At 35.4% G+C, this 19077-nt stretch overlaps 2 long non-coding RNA genes across 4 annotated transcripts in view; one reads left to right on the top strand and one right to left on the bottom strand.

Moving 5' to 3' along the window:
- Nucleotides 1-94: 94 nt before the first annotated feature.
- Nucleotides 95-19077, bottom strand: part of LOC140339680 (uncharacterized) — a 65523-nt gene continuing 46540 nt past the window's right edge. For all 3 annotated transcript variants that reach the window (XR_011922514.1, XR_011922512.1, XR_011922513.1), the window contains 5 exons: nt 7124-7204; nt 5688-5732; nt 5380-5426; nt 1614-1668; nt 95-321 (listed from right to left, as the gene is read on the bottom strand). This is a non-coding gene — a long non-coding RNA (uncharacterized lncRNA). The remainder of the gene's footprint in view (nt 322-1613; nt 1669-5379; nt 5427-5687; nt 5733-7123; nt 7205-19077) is intronic.
- LOC140339678 (uncharacterized) lies at nt 7327-11336 on the top strand. The gene is made up of 3 exons (XR_011922508.1): nt 7327-7400; nt 9969-10071; nt 11309-11336. It is a non-coding gene; the product is annotated as an uncharacterized lncRNA (long non-coding RNA).

Here is a 19077-nt window from a genome sequence, read left to right on the forward strand (position 1 = left end):
TCGTGCACTTGCTCGAGACTACATCTACTCACTTAATAGCAACAGAAGGTAAGTTGTTCTAAATACAGCAAAAACATCAGTCTGAGTTACTAAAGGAGTTTAAAAAAATCTTTATTGTCTATGTATTTAATTATTTTATCAAGTCACGTGCAGACCAAATAAGCAGAGAGGAATTTGCTTTTCACATAATTAGATTATTGAAGCAAATATGCAAATAATGTATTACATTTCTCAGTTCTTTGGTAAATCCACCTTAATCCCCTTTTTCAAGAGAGGATTCTTTGTTGCTTGTAACCAAATGAGGAAAATTCCAATTCAACCCTAAAAAAAGAGAAAACTACTGTATTTTATTGTGCCAGATAAGCGATATGCAGCCCATTTTCGGAAAGAGTCCATAGTTGGGCATAAAATTGTTCATAGACTCCATTGTGTTTTTATTTATTCTGTATTTTTTTTTTCAACTAAGAAAAAAAACAATACAATAGAGCCTTTCAATATGCAACTATGAACAGTATATTAATATAAAATCATATACTCCATTGTTAAATATAATTCTGTAAATTCCCTAGTGTCCATGATATGTTTGGGTCTATACAGTGTAGCTCTAAAAGAGGACGAAACATTTTAAGACCACACATGGCAATTAAAGCTCCCATTAATGCTGAATATATTTATTTTATGGCTTGGCCCCTTGTGTCAGGATAAAAGTTAGCAAATAGACTCAACAACCAGCATTCCAAGTAAAATGAACTCTAAATATGAGATTGATTTCAATGGACATTCCATTTTACAGTTTAAAACCGAAACATAATTCTTTTTGGACAAATGTTTGGCAACCTTGGAGCTTCTGTGCAGGAGTTCTATATATTGCATCCATGCACACACCCTGTATGTGCTGACCTGCAGACACGATCCTACCACCCTCAGGCATGTGCTCTATGCCACAATCCTCTTTCTGAATTGCCCCAACTGATGCTTTGGTGCTAGTGGACCTTATTCTGGCACTCAGTAATGGCAGTGGAAATGTATACTGCATAAAGTATATTCTGTGAAAAAAACAATAAATAGTGGCAGCATCTTGGTTTTTGTCTTTTTCTGATCTTTTCCTTACCTTAACCATTTTATCCTTAGGTGACAAGTTTTGTTTAATGTAACCATTATTTACTAAGTAAAAGTTCCATAAGAACAGAATGTACAGGAACTTCTGTACTGAATTGTGGACTGGATTAAGATATTTGTTTGCACTTCTCAAAATAATTTCATTTCATTATTTACCAGACCATAACTTAGCAAATAAGAGAAGTTCCTTGTGGTTTATTATACAGAGAAAAGGAAACATAACTGTTGACATTGAAAAGAGTAACTACTGATATGATTTACTGACTTGGTATAGTATGCGTATCAGAAATTCTAGGTATTTGTTAGATAAAATATTCAAGACACAGACAACCAAATGACAACCATTTATAATATATATAGGATAGTGAAATCTATGTCTTAATACTAATAATAGCACATTGTTGGCATAAATCTGCTCATGCTTGCTTAACCAATTCAGTCCTCCCACCTGTATAACTTTTAGGGACCAGGGAAAATTTCTATTTCAGCAGTACCTTTGTCGTTACATTTTCATTTTTATCTTTTTCTGGATCATCAGGAAAATAATAGCTTAGAGGAGAAAGAGAAAAGACAATAGGCAAGTCTGATTAGGGTAATCTTAAGGATGATAGGGGGTTCATTAGAAAAAAACATTTTTTTTTATTTGTCAGGCTACTTTAAATTTACATGTTAAAAAATAAATCCATATGCACCACTTTTGTTATATATCTGCATTTAACACATAAATTTAAATAATGGTGCACAAAGTACAGCATTACAGTAATAGTAAATAACTGTTTCCTTGTTCTTTATGACAGAATCTGTGGATAACAAGTAAGATGTGTTCTTTAGATGCCACATGTTGCTGCTTTGTTGTGCTCTGCAATGGTGATGTTGATCCACTGTTAAACATGCTTCTGAAGCTAATGCTCAAAGTGGTGCCATTTAAGGGCATGGGTGCATGAGGGTCATGTGGACAGAAATTAGAAGATGCAAGTTAGGCAACCTGCAGTTGTGACTTTATTGTGACAATCTGACAACAAGGCTCCCTAAAGGAGCTGCTGTCAATTATGCTTATGGAGCCACTGAAACTCATCCCGTTGATATGCAGATGAAGAAAAAAAGAGTAAATAAAAAATGAACTATTACTTTGTATCTTTTTATCTACTTCTGAAAAGTTTTTTTTAAAATGTGTCAGGTAGTTGAGTTTTTGGTGACAGCAACAACTTCTAGCTGTCATTTTGACAGCCAGGAACTGCCAGCAAATGTCAATGTGGTTTTTGCTATACAGATTTATCTTCAATACCTATGTGATAAATGCTTCAAGAGTAACTTTAAGTCATAGAAAACGTTTTAACAGTCACATATAGCTTTAAGAACATAACTTTGATTCTAAGCCTTTCTCAGTGTATCCAAAACCTGAAAGAAATGTTTTGGCTGGACATACTGAATAACCACTCAATGACCGGTTCCTGGTGTATGTGTGGCTAGTCTTCTGATAATGAGAATTAGGCCTCTAATTGACCATTCTACAAACAATTAGTGATAAGGCCCCAAATGATCAGTCTCCAGAGTATGCATATAGTAGCACCTCAGTGGCCAGTCCACAAATTATTGTTAAAACCCCTCAATGTTCAATCTCCACACCATGTGTGTTAACCTTCCAATGGCCAGTCTCAAATATGTAAGCATTACTATCGCAGAGGCCAGCATTCAGAGTACATATACTAATTAGATTGTTTTAAATCTTCAGAGCATGAGAATGAAAGCATAAGGCCATGTAAAAAGTTGGTTTATATTAAAATGCTCACATTTAATGATTTAATTGCTGAAGGCATTGTCATTATAGTAAACTGTTCTTATGACAGTAAGACATGCTAACCTGTTTATTATTACAACATGCCACAATGTGTCATTGTTTATCTTAGTAAACACATAACTGTTGACTTGACAATCACATTTCAACACATGATGAAAATGAAAATTCAGTGGAGTTTAATACACATCAGAAAAAGAGTTCACATGGTGCCAGTGAAAGCAATATAAAATCTAGGCACCTTAATGTTTACACTTTTTACACCCTTCGAGCGGAACTAAACCTGCTTTACTCGTTTGTCTCCATTACATTCTTCACTTCTTCCTTGTGGTCTTCGGCCATCTTGATTGACCAGGATGAAGTAACCGATGCACTGGAGTTCATTAGGGCCCAGCAAGCACAAAGGGAAGCTTTATAACCATCAATCAGATCTTCTTTATTACTGACCTTGCTATGATAAACCACACCTGAATTTTTGCCCCGTGAGCTATAATCCTTGTCAGGTTTTTACTGCTGCGCAGGGCTTTTCTTTTTAACTGTTTACGTAAGAACAGTTTTACCAGAGATAAAATAAGGAAATCATTTACTACAGAAACACGGACAATAATACTTTATTAGCAAGTTGAAAATGGGATGACCAGAGTGGTGTCGCACTAACAGCAAGTCTCTAAGTCACCATTCTACTGATAATTAGTGATAAGGTTCTAAATGATCAGCCACCAGAGTATGCATAGTAGTATCTCAGTGGCCAGTCCCCAAAGTATTGAACCCCTCAATGGTCAGTCTCCAGAGTATAGTATCAACTCCTTAATGGCCAGTCTCCATAGTATTGTATAAACCCCTCAACAGCCAGTCGCCAGAGTATACATAGTAGCACCTCAGTGGCCAGTCCCCAAAGTATTGTATGAAACCCTCAATGGCGAGTCTCCAGAGTATTGTGTGAACTCCTCGAAGGCCAGTCTCCAGAGTATTGTATGAACCCCTCAATGGCCAGTCTCCAGAGTATTGTGTGAACTCCTCAATGACCAGTCTCCAGAGTATTGTATGATCCCCTCAACAGCCAGTCCCCAGAGTATTGTATGAACCCCTCAATGGCCAGTCTCCAGAGTATTATTTGAACTCCTCAATGGCCAGTCACCAGAGTATTGTATGAACCAATCAATAACCAGTCCCCAAAGTATTTTATAAAACCCCAAATGACCAATCCTCAAAGTATTGTATGAACCCCTCAATATCCAGTATCCAGACAATGTGAGTTAACCCCTCAATGGCCAGTCTAAAAAATGTGTGCAATTACCATTTCAGAAGCCAGCCTCCAGAGTACATATGCGAACTACATGGTTCCCAATCCTCAGAGCATTTGATATTTTAAATGCCAAAGGATTTGTCATTGTATTTTGCTGTTCTTATGACTCTTAGACATGCTAACCTGTTTTTTGAATAATACACTCCTTCTGACGCCAATATGTACCTTGGTAAACACATGCCTGTTTGACGTGACAGTCACATTTTAACACATGATGAAAATGAGAATTTAGAGGAATCATATACACACTATCTACCTATTTTATTGATTTAACTGAAAAAAAGTTTACATAGTCACATACCAGTAAAAGCTATTTAAAATCAAATCTCCTTATAGTCACCTGTCCCTGTCAAAGCAATCATGCAGGTCAGATGGATTATAGCGGAAGGGACATCGCTGTACAGCACAGTTTTGCTCTATGGAGAAGGGAGGGGGAGAACTACGGAGCGGCACCCTGCTGTGTGCTCTCCCCCCTTCCCTTGCATTGGGATATTGTCATTCGGACAATGGACAATGGGCGCTGTACACACACCAGATTCTCGTCCGATATTGGCCCTGAGCCGATTATTGGGCGAGAACCATTGGACATATGTACCCAGCTTTAGATGGCAACTAATTTGAGTGACTATCTACAAATACTAGTACTTGCTAACTAGCAATTTGAATGTGTCGAAAATTTTCATGAGTACTACACCATACACATTTAGGAAAGTTAAATCCAGTAGAGATTTGATAACAAGAAGCTATTATGTAGACACACAGATTTGGAATCCATATTTACAATTTGGGACCATGAATTACAATCCAGTTAAAAAGATAAATGAGTTACCCAAAAAACTTCCATTCTCTCTCCAATATTTTGCCACTAATCTTACTAAATGGGCCTGATTTATTAAAGCTCTGCAGGGCTGGAGAGGATACACTTTCATCAGTGAACCTGAGTGACTGGAATGGTTTTCTTAAAAGTCAACAGCTATTTGATAGCAAATGTTTTCAATCCTGGACCAGATTCATTCCAGGTGTGCTGAATCACCCAACCTTGGACCCAATGAGTCATTGATGTGATGTAATGTGTAAAGCATTTTATGTTAGAAAAAACAAACATAATTTATGTAAGTGAATTTATTAAGTTATTGATAATAAAAAATGGAATACTCACCCAACCTGCAGTCAGACATATGGGTGCTCACCAAAGTTTTAATCCATCTGTAATTGAATTACAGAGGTGGCAAGTTGTATAAAATACTACTACAAAAAGAAGCCACGTGAATATATCACCTAAAAGCTTCAAGATCTCCTAGTGTGATTGACATACTCAGTTTCAAAAGCTAATTGATAACTGAACATAATATTTTATCAACCAACATGTGGTGTATTACATATTTGGAAATGTTTGTTCTATGTCTCTATTATTTATGTCTTTTTATCATGAAAGAATAAATCATGTAAAAAAATGTTTATACTTACGTAACATTAGTTTGTACATCGTTGTTGGCCAGATCATAGTCTGTTCTGTGACAAAGAGGCAAATAATGAGTGCTGCTTATGGACAATATGTTGAATTAGGTAATTTTGTATTTATTGGATTTCTATGATATTCCTATATATTTGCATATGTTAATCTGCTGATTCAGCCCTATTAATTTTTTTCGAACTGTTTGGCATAATAGATGCTCTTACAATGTTACGATTGTTTATCATAGGTATCTTACAAGATTAGACATCACTGATCTTTTTGTGATATATCATTAGGAATCTTTATACATTGAAGGGATCTTCCCATTCCTGTTATGATACTACTGCGGTACCGGCATGACCACACATCTTGGGAGCTGTTTGAGCTTTGATTCTAGTGCTGCATTTGATATAACCTGCCCAAAGCATCACCACCAGATCTTGGATACGTGTGTGGGATATCCAGTGTTTATTAGGAATGAGAAGATACAAGACACACCAAAGATCACTTACGGTGCTGTCACTTATATACGGTTATATTTATACATAGGTCCTTTATCCCCTCACTCTTGAGAAGCACTGGTTATGGTCCCTTGCTGGTTTATTGTGTACTGCCCTATGACCTAAGAAACTACTGTTTCTATAAATATGTAAGATGTTATAATTAAAATGTTTGGAGTTCATTTATATGTTCAGTTCATTAGTGTGAAAAGTTTATTGTAATTACATATTCTATTGTGTTATAGATGGAATGATTTATGTTTCTCCTAAGAAAGCAAATCTTGTGAAATGCGTAGAAGAACATAACAACTGTTTATGGAATGTGCTATGCTGGAACGGTATGGACAGTCATGTGTTTATTGTTGGATATAATTGATGGCCTTGCTGAGTCACAGGTTATATTACAATTTTGTAAAAGTTTCCTTGCATATGATTTCATTGTAAATGTATACACCATGCAATTTAAGTAAGTGGGTCAGTAGGTCAGTTTGCTGGAATCCCTAGCAAACTCTGGAGGAACCCTTGGGTTCTATGGAAGCCTGGTGGAGATACACTGGTACAAGGATTGCAGAATGGGTCTTTCACAATTCTAGCAGTAAACTGGTAATTAGTGCCTGAGGGTACCCCAGTTCTTTGAAACCCAGGGCAACACTCCTGCGCATTGGTGTTTCCTTGTGGAGTTCTGTTTCTTTGTAGCATTAAAATTAGTCCAGGGAAAGGTAACGAAGAGAAGGGGCATCTATCTAAAAGTGTATCATGCTGAAGATTCCTTAGCAAACTTTGCATTTCAAGAAAGTAAAGGTGAATATCAGTGAGGGGAACAGGGCATCTAATCATTAATTATAATATTCTTTTTAGGGTCTGCAGATACACATTGACAACTGTACTAAGCAGATGAATAAAGGTGTGAAAATCCAAAATAAGAGCAAGCATATGAGCACACTTACTTTGCAGTAGTTCTTAGATAGAATGTTCTTTGTTGTTACATTTCATCTAAAGCACTAATCAAATAAGATATTTTGACCAGCCTGTAAGATAAACAAAATGATTTTATGAGCCACTGAACAATATGCCTTGCATAAATAGGGACTTTGCCCTTAATTCCCATTAAAATAATGTTTGTAGATAAACATTTGCTTATAAATAATCATAAATATAAAAAGCACAACACATCATTAAATAGAATTAGTTTCAGGCCGGTTCATACAGAGACAGCTGAAGATGGTAAGTTTGCATTAGCAGAAGAGAATGTTTTTGTGTTTTTGGAAGCTTTTATTAGTAATGTAGACCCATTTTATTTAATATTTTGAGTCAACTGACTGCAAAAAAGTACACATTTTTTTGACTTTTGTATGTATTGGTATTTCTCAGCTTTGCTAAACTGGTACACATAAACAGAAGAATTAGAATTAGAGGGTTTATTATACTTTAAGCAACATTGATTAGGAGATGTCTCATGCACGCAAGCGTAACATACATTTGCAAGTATCACATGAAGCAACAGCAACAGCAGTTATTATTTGAAACATGTTTCACACACCCACTACTTAAGCATTATTATTAAGCATCAGGATTGTGTGAAACACATTAGGAAATCAAGTGATACCATTGTTGCTTAATCTGCAGTGCACCTTCTGATTTTACACATCTATGTTGCACCATCCTCTCCTTTGCCTGTAAAGGAAACCTCAAAAGTGCCAACATAAGTTAAGCAACAAACTTTTTTTAGAAAGCTTCTTAATTCTCTCCTGACGTTTGCTTTGGTATAGAGAAAGTAATATACTTTTACATTTAAAAAAAAGAATATTATGATCATGCAAATCATTTCTTCCGCTCTATGGGTTTCAAGTCGAAAATTGCACTAGTACAGTATCAGCAACTTTAATAATTAGATCAAAATAAACAAATATATATAAATGAACACATTTTTAAAGAATAAAAATGTATCTATAATTTCTAAAATGTATTATAAATCTGAACAACCAATATAAACTCTCGTAATCTCTATACAGTGCCATATTGTATAAAGCATTAGACAATAATCAAAATACCCATCGGGTCTCTATGGACAGTCAACTTTACTATAGAGCAAAGTCCGGACTGCTACAGATCACAAGGCTTGTACAGAAGTGATCAGAACGTTTCTAATAATATAGTAGGTTGTTCATGTATAAACTAGGTTTTTGCACTTTACTTTTGAACTTTAGTTATGTATCAATTTAAAATATTTGTTATGTAACACATGATTGGATCTGAATTTAAAAGTGAAATACAGTCAAATTTATTCTCTTCTCCACACCAGTCTCACTTAAAAAGTCATTATAGAACTTTGTTTTAAAGTAGCTAAAAAAAAAATTCTCAGAAAAATGCAATCTTCTTCTAGTCATAATAAATGTAGTGGTTATCCTTCACTTTTCAAAGAAGTATAAGTTAAACAAAAATATTGTGAGTATGAAATGGCTAAGAATTAACATAGCTTTGTATATGGTCATTTGCATTTATTGAATGCCCCTAATAAAGCAATACTCAGTCTTGCTCAAAAACACAGCAAAATCAAAAATCATTTGTTGAATCCTGAAACCTTCCAGGATATATTACATGGATGCAAGATTCAGCAAGAAACAGGGATTTTTTTATAAACTTTAACTGGGAAAAGCAGTATTGCATTACATTGTTTCCTGACAGTGAAAAATGTTACCTGGCAAAGGTGCTCTAACATTTCATAAAAGATTGCTCAAGAACAATCCTTTCCAGAGTTTAAATAAGACACCCTACGCCTCTCTGTGCTTATTGTCTGCACGGAAAACGGAAGGATGGTAAGTTCTTCAAACCTCTAATAATTAATGATATAATAATGAGGTGATACTAAATACTGAGTTGATATACTGGCATTGGTATTACTGGAACATAAAGCAATGTGTAAATATGTCGGATAACTGAAAGCAACTCATCTAATGAAAAGATGCTTCAAATCAATGGAAAATCATTTTGATAAAACCTATGATTTCTTTTTTAGTTGTGAAAATTAAGCTTTATATTTAAATTAGGCATTTATCTTTCAACTAAATTAGGTAGATTCTAGTCAGTCTTGGGTCATTGGGAAACAGTATTTCTCACTGTCCCCCATGTTTGGATTCAATATACCTTCCATGCAATAAAGTACATTTATTTTAATTATTTAAGGGATTAAAGCTAAATTCCAGCCTTTAACTATTTTAACCATGAATGGGGATGGTGGTGGGAGATGTGTTGGTGGCGGTAGATCTTTTTATGTACTCCCTTTTCTATCTGTGCTCCAGTGCCTACTTTACTCCTATCCTATTCCCAAACTAATAGACTGCCAGCATCATCATCTATCTCATCCCCATGCAAGAGCTGTCCATGTCCCGTTCTTGTAATCTGTTAGTTACCTTGAACAAAAATCAGTCATTAATTTAGATTTGCTGACATTGGGTGGTTATAATCTCCAACCGGTGGTTCAGGGGAAATTATTAGAATACAGAGCTATATCGTGGCATCATTATCGTAATGCACTCCGAAAGTAAGTAGCAGTTTGTAAAATTGTAGCATTTTGCACATAATACTAGAGATCAGCAGTTGTTACTACTTTAATAATTTTCTCTGCTATTATGTACTTTGTCACATAAGAATACATTATGTTCATATTTGTTGCACAGAAGTTTGATTTAAAAGGAACATTCCTAAAAGAAACTGTGTTTGAATGAATAATACATTATAATTTATATATGGAGCATTCATGTTTGCTTTGACATGGTTTATTTTAAATTTTAGAGACTTGTGATTTTGTTAATCGGAGCCAATATGTTGGCTGTATGTAATGCAGCCTGCTTTGTCAAACTACCTGAAATAAATTTGGGGGGCAAAGAACTTGAAGGTAAGTCAGAGACAAAGAATTACACTGATCTGAACATTATCATTTTATTTATGATTTTTTATGATTTTATATATATTTTTATACTTGTATACATCTTATGTTACATGCATTTTATTGCATTTTGAAAAAAGGACTTGGCCATCCAGGGGTGCTACCTTGTGAGCAGGGGCTAGGAATCACACTGAATTGTTTAAAACACACATACACACTACATACTTATTCATGCATTAAAACACATTAATTTTACTACTTTTGTTTTAATACTTAGGTATTTTTTTTAGAAATTTGTATTTTTTAACCTTAAATATTTAAACTTTCTTTCATTCTTCTTCACTTCATGACACTATCAACTAAAGAAAGCTTTGTTGGTCTAAAAACAACATATACATTAACTTATGACCTTAATACAAAATAGTATTGAAAAAAATGCAGGGAGTATGTGGTGATTAAAGTGATGAACAAGCCAGAATTTTCAAATAACAAGGGTCATTTTCTAGCTTAATTCTTACTAAACTTCACTGCTTCTGTTAGTGTTTCCACTCTGGCCTGTTACCTGAACTCGCCTTGTCTGCCGCCTGCCCTGACCTTGGCCAGTCTAACAATTTTGCCTTGACTCGTTGTGTTCTGGCCTCATTGCTTGTCACCTCCTGGTGGGGAGAGCCTGGGGGCCACAACCTGGTGACCTCCTTGCACCAAAGCAGCCTGGTGGCCACTAGGGTCACCGGCCCATCACTCCTTGTGGGTGCACTGGTAAACATTCTAGGTCTGCCATTCTCAACCAGGGGTTCTCCAGAAATTGCCAGGGTTCCTTGGCTGATTTTTCTCCCATAAGATGGTCCCTGCATAGAACCAATAACATTTGCCAGCTACATGAAACCAAGGACATTTTTAGCTGTCTGTAAAGGTGGCATTCTTCCCACTGTAAATCAATACAAATACCATTCTCCCACTGATTAATTATAGTTTTAAGGTTTTCATAGAGGTAAAAAGAAGAGCTATTAATGTTTTCACAGTGACCTGAATCTGGAATGTCACATTGTCTTGTGCAACGTTCCTTTTAACTTTCCTTTTTTTTACATGTATATTATTATACTTACATTTCTTTATAAATTATATATGTAAGTATGGGTGTGGGAGAGTCTTCAGATTCTAATAAATGCACGAGTTAATTCAAAAATGTGCACTGTGTCTTGATATTTTGTTGAAACTGTTACAAAACTGTATAATCTCTCTCTAGGGTGTACTTATAAAAAAGAAACACATAAACTTGACAGTGAATGGACAACTAAAGACTGTGAAGCCTGTAAGTGTTTTTTAGATGGAACAATGGAATGCTGTACAAAGTAAGCAAAATTTTTTTTATTGCTAGAAATAATGTAAAGTTTGAGTTGCATATTCATATGGCAGTATATGTGTCTTTTAGGCATTTAAAACAGTACTTTCGTGATTTAACTTAAGTAAGTGTTAAGTGAAATTAAAATTCCTCTTTAAAAATGTGTGATCAGGCAAGGCTTTATCGCAGAAAGGGACAGGAGATATCCTGTCTGCAATAAAATATAATTACCAGCCCAATTGCTTTTTTCATCTGTCAAAATTGCTGCACTGCACATGGCACCCAGTGCATCCTGACTTCCCTTGCGATTGCTGGGACTGAATGAACTTTTAGGAGTCCATATGTAAGTTACATCATCCATACTTGGCCAATCAAGTTGACAGATGATCGAAACAAGGAAGGGAAGAAGAGAAAAGGTGGCAGTGCCTGCGATCGAACGGGCCTAAGTGGGTGTAAAAAGTGTTTCGTTATGCTTTCACTGCTTTTTAAATAAGCTTCTAAATTAAATTTTTCTTTAGAGTTTATCTTTGGAAATTGAATAATTTTAATTAAAGTCCTAACTGTTTTTCTTTGGGTTTATTTTTGTAATGCAAAAGGGAAAAACGTGGGGTCTGTATAGAAAAATATTTAGCTGATGCTTTGGATTTGGTATTTAGGGCTGATTATAAAAAACAAAAAAAAAGCTCCTACAATATTAAACAAAGACTTTTGTCACAATCAGGTTCCCAATATCAATTTTCCAGAGAATAAAGTAAACCTGTTTGGTCACTATTTCTGTTCTTAGGAAAGCATGCAAATTCCATGTTACAAAATCCCATACAATTACTTACATAAAAAGCTTCTGTACAATTGACCTGCATCAGTAATTTGTTACCATTTGTATTCATTGTTTAAAATCAGATAACCTGATGTGGATTTGGATGCATAATAAATGTATAAATGATCAGGGTTATCAAAATTGATAACAATTTCTGTGCATAATCAGCATCACAGGAAAGGCACAATGGTTTTGCACATATTTTCTTAAGCTGAGTACAGACATTTGCTACATTTCCATTCAGGTAGAGTTTCGTTCTTTTTTTTTTGTGTTTATCAGCCTATCAAATGTTTAAAAAATACGCTTTATATAAATAGTAAAACATATTTAGTGTATTATAATATGTTTTTGGATAACAAGTACAATATTTTCCTTTTTTTGACTGTTTATCTTATTGTGTAATGTGTGTGTATTTTTTATGCACCCTAACTTTTTTTTTACCTTAAAATATCTTTTATTGCTTATATCTTTTTATAGGTTTGGTGTACCTTTCGGATTTGATGAAGAGAAATGTGAAGCTGTGTTTGATAAGGAAAGCTGTTCTTTTAAACTGATTCCAAAAAACCCTTCGGACTCTTCAGTGAAGTGTACAGCAAAGGGCATGGTGGGCTAGATACATTATATTCTTCCCCAGACTGATCTACATCAATGATTTTAAAGAATAAAAAGAAAAAAAACACACAATTAATATTTAGTTACAATTAATTATGTGCGTTGCAATAGGTAATGGCATTGTGCCCATTAAAAAAACCTACATCTATATGATATAGTCTTTTGCAATGCTCTTTGATTGCTAAATGCATACCAAACACTAATAAAGACTAATACATTCCTTGCAATCTGTTTCTTTGTTTTTATTTTTTTTCTAATGATAAAGTGATCTGACATAAAACAACTAGACCTCCAAAAGCCATTTTCAATCTCAGAGACATAACCAATATGAAAATTGTATTCTTTTAGTTTTTCAGTTGTTAAGGGTTTAATCTCCTAAATTTTATCTCCCAGAAATATTCTTAAAAGCCTTTCCCCAGCCATTTTTTAGTAATAGATACAGAGGGCAAGAATATTTCTGTCAGTTTTATTGACCATGTCTACCTTGCCCTGCTAGAGCTACCTGTTCTAAAGTAATTTGCTCCGCAACAGCCTTTGTTATGGGTTTAAAGGTAGGCAGGAATTAGAACTATGTTACATTATATGAAAAATGAAAAAGCCACTTTAATCAGAGGAAAAGTTTTTTTTCAAAAGAAATATTTAAGAACTCGACTGCCAAACTTCTTCCTGCTGACTTTTTTTTTGTTTGTTTAGTTCAATTGTATTTTTTTAAGCATATTTAAACAAGAAAATGTTAGATCTTAATGTGAACTGTGTCTACAGAAAAAGGTAATAAACTTAACACGACGTATTCATTCCCATAAACCTATTTAAATTCAATAAATACCAGTAATAGAAAAAGGTTGCTTTTTTGTGGCATCCAAGTAAATTTTTTTATAATGTTTATATGTTGTTCTATGCCGAATAGCATACCCCTTTTTCTAATTATGTATATTCTCTAATATTTGTTATTTTGTATTAGCTGTGATATGGTTCTTTCTATCCCTTGAGGAAGCCCATAAAGAGAAATGAGGCTAGAGATCAGTTTACCCTTGGAATACTAAATTATCATTGTTATTTGTGTTTTGGAGTTTGGAATCAATTTGATTATACTCCAAATTGATTATATTCCAAACTGATTATATTTTATTTTATATATGATAACTTGCAGAACTCTACTTAGTCCGGAGTCCATGGAATCCCATGAGAGAATGAGGGTCCAGGGCTATACTATTATAGTTATTTGTGTTTTCTCTGGTATGTATTTTATTTGAAAATATGTAGATAAAAAATGTTTTGCTTGCCACAAAAAAAACCCTATCTTTTTCTCTTTCTTGAATTTATTGCATATTGTGTAAGGGTATGTTCCACCGAGTACACTCCGGTGTGCCCAGCCTGAACTAATACTAGAGAACAGTTCAGAAGAGAAAGAGAAAGGCAGACTTTTGTAGAGGACAGTATTTTCCTTAAAAAAACTAAACTTGTCTTGCTTTGGAAATCCTAAAACTAGACAAAGGTCTCCTATGTAAGTGCTGGACTAACATGGATATCCTGGTCTCATAAACATGCACGTGTAGTATTTTGCTATATCAAATTCTGTTTACAGAATTTTCGCCCCCAACGTTTCGCCCCACAAGGCTTCTTCAGGGTTTTTCTGGGAAACTTAGTGGTATTGCCGAAACTTTTTTGCCGAGAAAGACTTGATGCCAAATACTACTTGAGAAATCTTAATCTTAATCATAAAATCCAATGGTAAAATTATTTAGGGCTGGCCCTGCGATTATGAATGGAGATGGTTTCTATTGTTCTTCAATGATAGTAATGGGTGATAGTGGGTTGTGGATTGGAATATAAAGTGTGTGGGGTTGGACTTCTACCAGAATGAGAGTAAATGAGAGTGCCTTGAGAGGGACAGACTTGGCTTTTAACCCCCGAGGTTGTAAATCGATGGTAAATAATCTGGTAAAACAAGATGGACATACCAATTTTCACTGTTACAGTTTTCTTAATAATTTGCTTGGTAGGTGTGGAAAAGTTTTATATGAAACAAGAAAAAATATAAATATATTCCTGTATTTGAGCATAGGTGAAATGCTGCTACTTTTAGTGCAGTGCTGGATGTAACATTGTTTTGATGTGTCGTGGTGCTTTAGTGGTGAACGGCGGGCAGCCATCCATAAGGAAGGAGTTTTTTAAGAAAAATACTGTGCCCTACAAAAGCCTGCCTTTCTCTTTCTCTTCTGAACTATTGCATATTGTACCATTTAAGGGTACAATTATGGTGGTACAAACTGAGACACATAGGTACATATATCTCTCACGCCAGGCATTACACACCCTAACATTACTACCTTGCTCATGTTATCCCCCCCCCCCCCACAAGGCCTCTCTGGTATGACCCTTCTCTTTGATGGTTCATAGCCCTTTACCTTTAGATTCTGAATATTACCATAATTGTTATCTTTGGCCCAGATTGGGAGGGATTTTTGTCCCGAAGACCATTGCCAAGCACAGAAACATACTGAACTGTAGATTTATACTATTATTCTCAAATTTAGACATCTTCTAGAGAAAAATTCACTGCTTCATTGGCAAATTAAACATTTTAAAAAGTACATATCGGAGAAGTGTAATCCGTAGCTTGAAAATTCAGATCTTTTCCTATGTGAAAAACATTGAAGAGATTTAAACAAACTGGGAGAACAAATTCTCTGGAGAATAAATGGTGATCCTAATTGACTATTACTAAAGAGACTGGACTTCCATAGACCCGAAACTGCAAATGCTTCAGGCCCATAATGTCCAGATCATCAACATTCGCTGATAGATTTCAGGAACTACGGGCACACTTAGAAAAATACAACATGAACTATTTCACTAAGAAGGACAAGAAAATGTGAAGGGATACATGGGCTTTCATTAGTAAAAAGGCGTAAAAATGGTAAACTAACTTTTTACAAACAAGAAACACCAACCCGTCAGTGAATACCCAACCCTTTCTCTTCATTTTCTCAAATTCTTTTTATATCCTTTTTGTGAACGGGTGCCCAAAACTGGACTGCATATTCAAGATGAGCCCTGATCAATGCTTTGTACAGGAGCAAGATTATGTCTCCATCTCTGACATCTATTTCTCTTTTAATATGAGAAAGATATCTAAAGCAGAAACTTTACTATGTGGTTCTTTATCAAACTCTCTAGAATCTTTTTAAAGATAGGAGCCCTACTCCAATCCATTGGTACCATGCCAGTGAATAGAGGGTCTCTAAACGTTAGAAACAATGGCTTTGAAATAACTGAGCTCAGCTCTTTAATGACACCTGGATGTAATCCATCAGGTCCTGGTGCTTTATCAACCTTAATTTGGTCCAACTGTTTTTCAGTCATATCAATTTGGAGCCTTGGTGACATTGCTATTAGCAATTTGGATCACTCAGCTTCACTGATGAAAGCGTATCCTCTCCAGCCTTAGAGAGCTTTAATAAATCAGGCCCAATGTTGCAGCATTCTTCCTTCTACTGACAATAATTTCACATGTTATCTTCCCTTTCACCAGCATTGTAAAGTGCCACACTGTATATATGGTGTACATTGCATTATGCTAATTTATTTACTTTATGTGTTTACAGGAAGTGACTTGGACCTAAACCCCTACAATTTATACGCTATTGGTATGTTATACTACATGCGCCGAATGTCTTTTCTAGGGTGTCCCTATATTTCCAAGTTCAAAGTTGGGGGGTATGAAATGGTCTTTCCCCTGTATCCTGCTCCCAGCACACCTATCATTCCTAAGCTATCCATACCAGCATCTCCACTGTGACAAACAAAGCAAAAAAAAAAATACTTTATGGAGCCTAAACATTCATTATCTTCTGGAGCAAGCTGTGCTTTTATATGCAAACAGAAACAACTGCAGGGTTTGTCCTGGTAATTAAAGAGTTACAAGAGGCTGCAGAACAGCAAGACTTCTTCTGCAAGTCATACAAACTGCCCCTTTCCCCCTATCAAGCCTCTGTCCTGCACAGGAAGGAGCAGGGAAGCCCTGTATCTAGGAGTCGTCCATATGTTGGATGTCCTTAACTCGGGGACTACCTGTACATGGGCAGCTCAGCATTTTTGACAGTTCAGCTGAGTGATCAGGCAGGTAAGAATGTTTACTGCAGAAGGGACATCACCTGTCCCTTTCTGCAATAATGCAATACATAATTGACTTCTTTGATGTACATATTTCCCACTGTGGTACCCTTTACATCCTTGCCCTGAACATATTGCTCAATGTTATACCCTTCACATACTTTTCCTGCACACTGCCTGGTGTGATACCCTCAACATACCTTTCTTGCACCGCCCACTCCAACCCAAGATTTAAAAAATCATGAATTTAAAAAAAAAATTGATAATTTAACAATAAATATGATGTGAGCTATGGCTTACCTAAAATTAGCCATTTGAGTCAGTTAATAAATAACATTTTATTAGATAAAATAACACGGGAATTATTATGCGTCTCCTTGCACCTTTGATGATCTTCTTTCCATTCATTCTTTGGTTCCTTGCAAACCCATTTTTAACTGTACTCGTTTATAAGGACTATATACCTGCATGTAAACACTTATCTGTCTGTATTTCTAACATAATGTGTACTGTGTATTGATTAACCTCAAAAGTGTATTAAAAAAACTCTAATGCCCCCCCACACTCACACACCAATTTTATACATTTATTTATCTCTAACATATACCACAGCGCTGTACAAAGATCAGCGGTGTCATATGTCTAACACGTTTAGTTTAAATGTCTCCATGCGTTTCCAAGTGATGGTGGAACATAGCAAGTTTGGTTGAAATGTCTCAATGCATTTCCTAGTGATGACATACACACATCCAAATATAGCTCTGACATATAGCACAGCGCTGTACAAAGATGGCTGGTGCACTCACATGAGTCTCAGTCATATGTATGGCAAGTTTGGTTGAAATGTCTCCATGCGTTTTCGAGTGATGGTGGAACACACACACACACACACACACACACAACCAATTTTATATATACAGATATCCCTATTATAATAAATAAAATAGATAATGGAGTTAACAAAACACAATATTTTTTTTTAAAATATTAGTTTGGACAAGAACAGATTTTTTAATGAATTCTAAACACCTATGTGCACAAGCTCTCAAGTCTGTTGACAAGCCAGTTCTGTAAGAATACCATTTTAAAGAATGATGCTCTTTAGAAGAAAGTGCTGCTGCTCAGCAACTCTTTCAAAAGACAAATACCTGCTACAAGTCTTCTGGACCTGTCCTTACACAGAAGTTTTCAGACCACTCTTAAGACCCCACTTTTTTTGTTCTACCAAATAGTCCCCTGCCCCTCAAGTTCCATAAAACTTTAGTGATTAAACATTTATTATGTGCAGCTAAGGCCTGTATTCCACTAATTTGGAAATCCACTACATGCCCCTCTGTACCTCAATGGTTGTGTAAGGTGAATGAGACCATGTTCATGGAAGTACTTACCTCCTTTCTCCATGATACAGCTGGGACATTTCAAGTTACCTGGATCTATTGGAAACTGATTTAAGATCCCCTGAATATAAGCATTATTTAACCTCCCATTAATAATCTGTTCTTCATACAAGAGGAAATAAAATATATTTGCCTTCTACCTTTAAATATGTTCTACCATTTGCCATGCTCACTTGTTGGTACAGCACCTTGCCATACACCATGTAACAATGTATATGTTTTTGGATTTGCTGTAACAAACATGTCGTAATCTTGAATTCTTGACCTTTTACAGTTATTTATATATTTTGTTTTTTAAATTGTGAAATTAAATAGAAATCAATATAAAAAAGTTAGTACTCATCTTTATTGGATGCGTACAATGGTCCAAAACAGCAACAGTTCCAACAGCAAAATCACATGACTCGATTTACCCCAGGGACTGGGGTAAATTGCTTCTAACTGTGAAGAGTCAGGCAGGGAGAAAGCTTACGTGTATCCAGAAAGTATTAGTGTCTCATTTATATGATGTCTCTAGCTAACAATTATACACTGATCTCAACCAATCAAATCGTTACATGACCAATGCTCACTTCCGCCTAACCACCCTGTTATAATATACTGTAAAAACCTATTGTCACAGTCCCTCCCGTGACTGAGGTTAGAAGATCTCAGAGACTAGCTGCACGTGAGGTTATCTGACAGTCTCTTTGCTTTAACTTGTTTCAGTGTTGTTGTTGGTAATGACCACA

The sequence above is a fragment of the Pyxicephalus adspersus genome, chromosome 10 (genome assembly GCF_032062135.1).
Source record: "Pyxicephalus adspersus chromosome 10, UCB_Pads_2.0, whole genome shotgun sequence".
Lineage (NCBI taxonomy): Eukaryota > Metazoa > Chordata > Amphibia > Anura > Pyxicephalidae > Pyxicephalus > Pyxicephalus adspersus.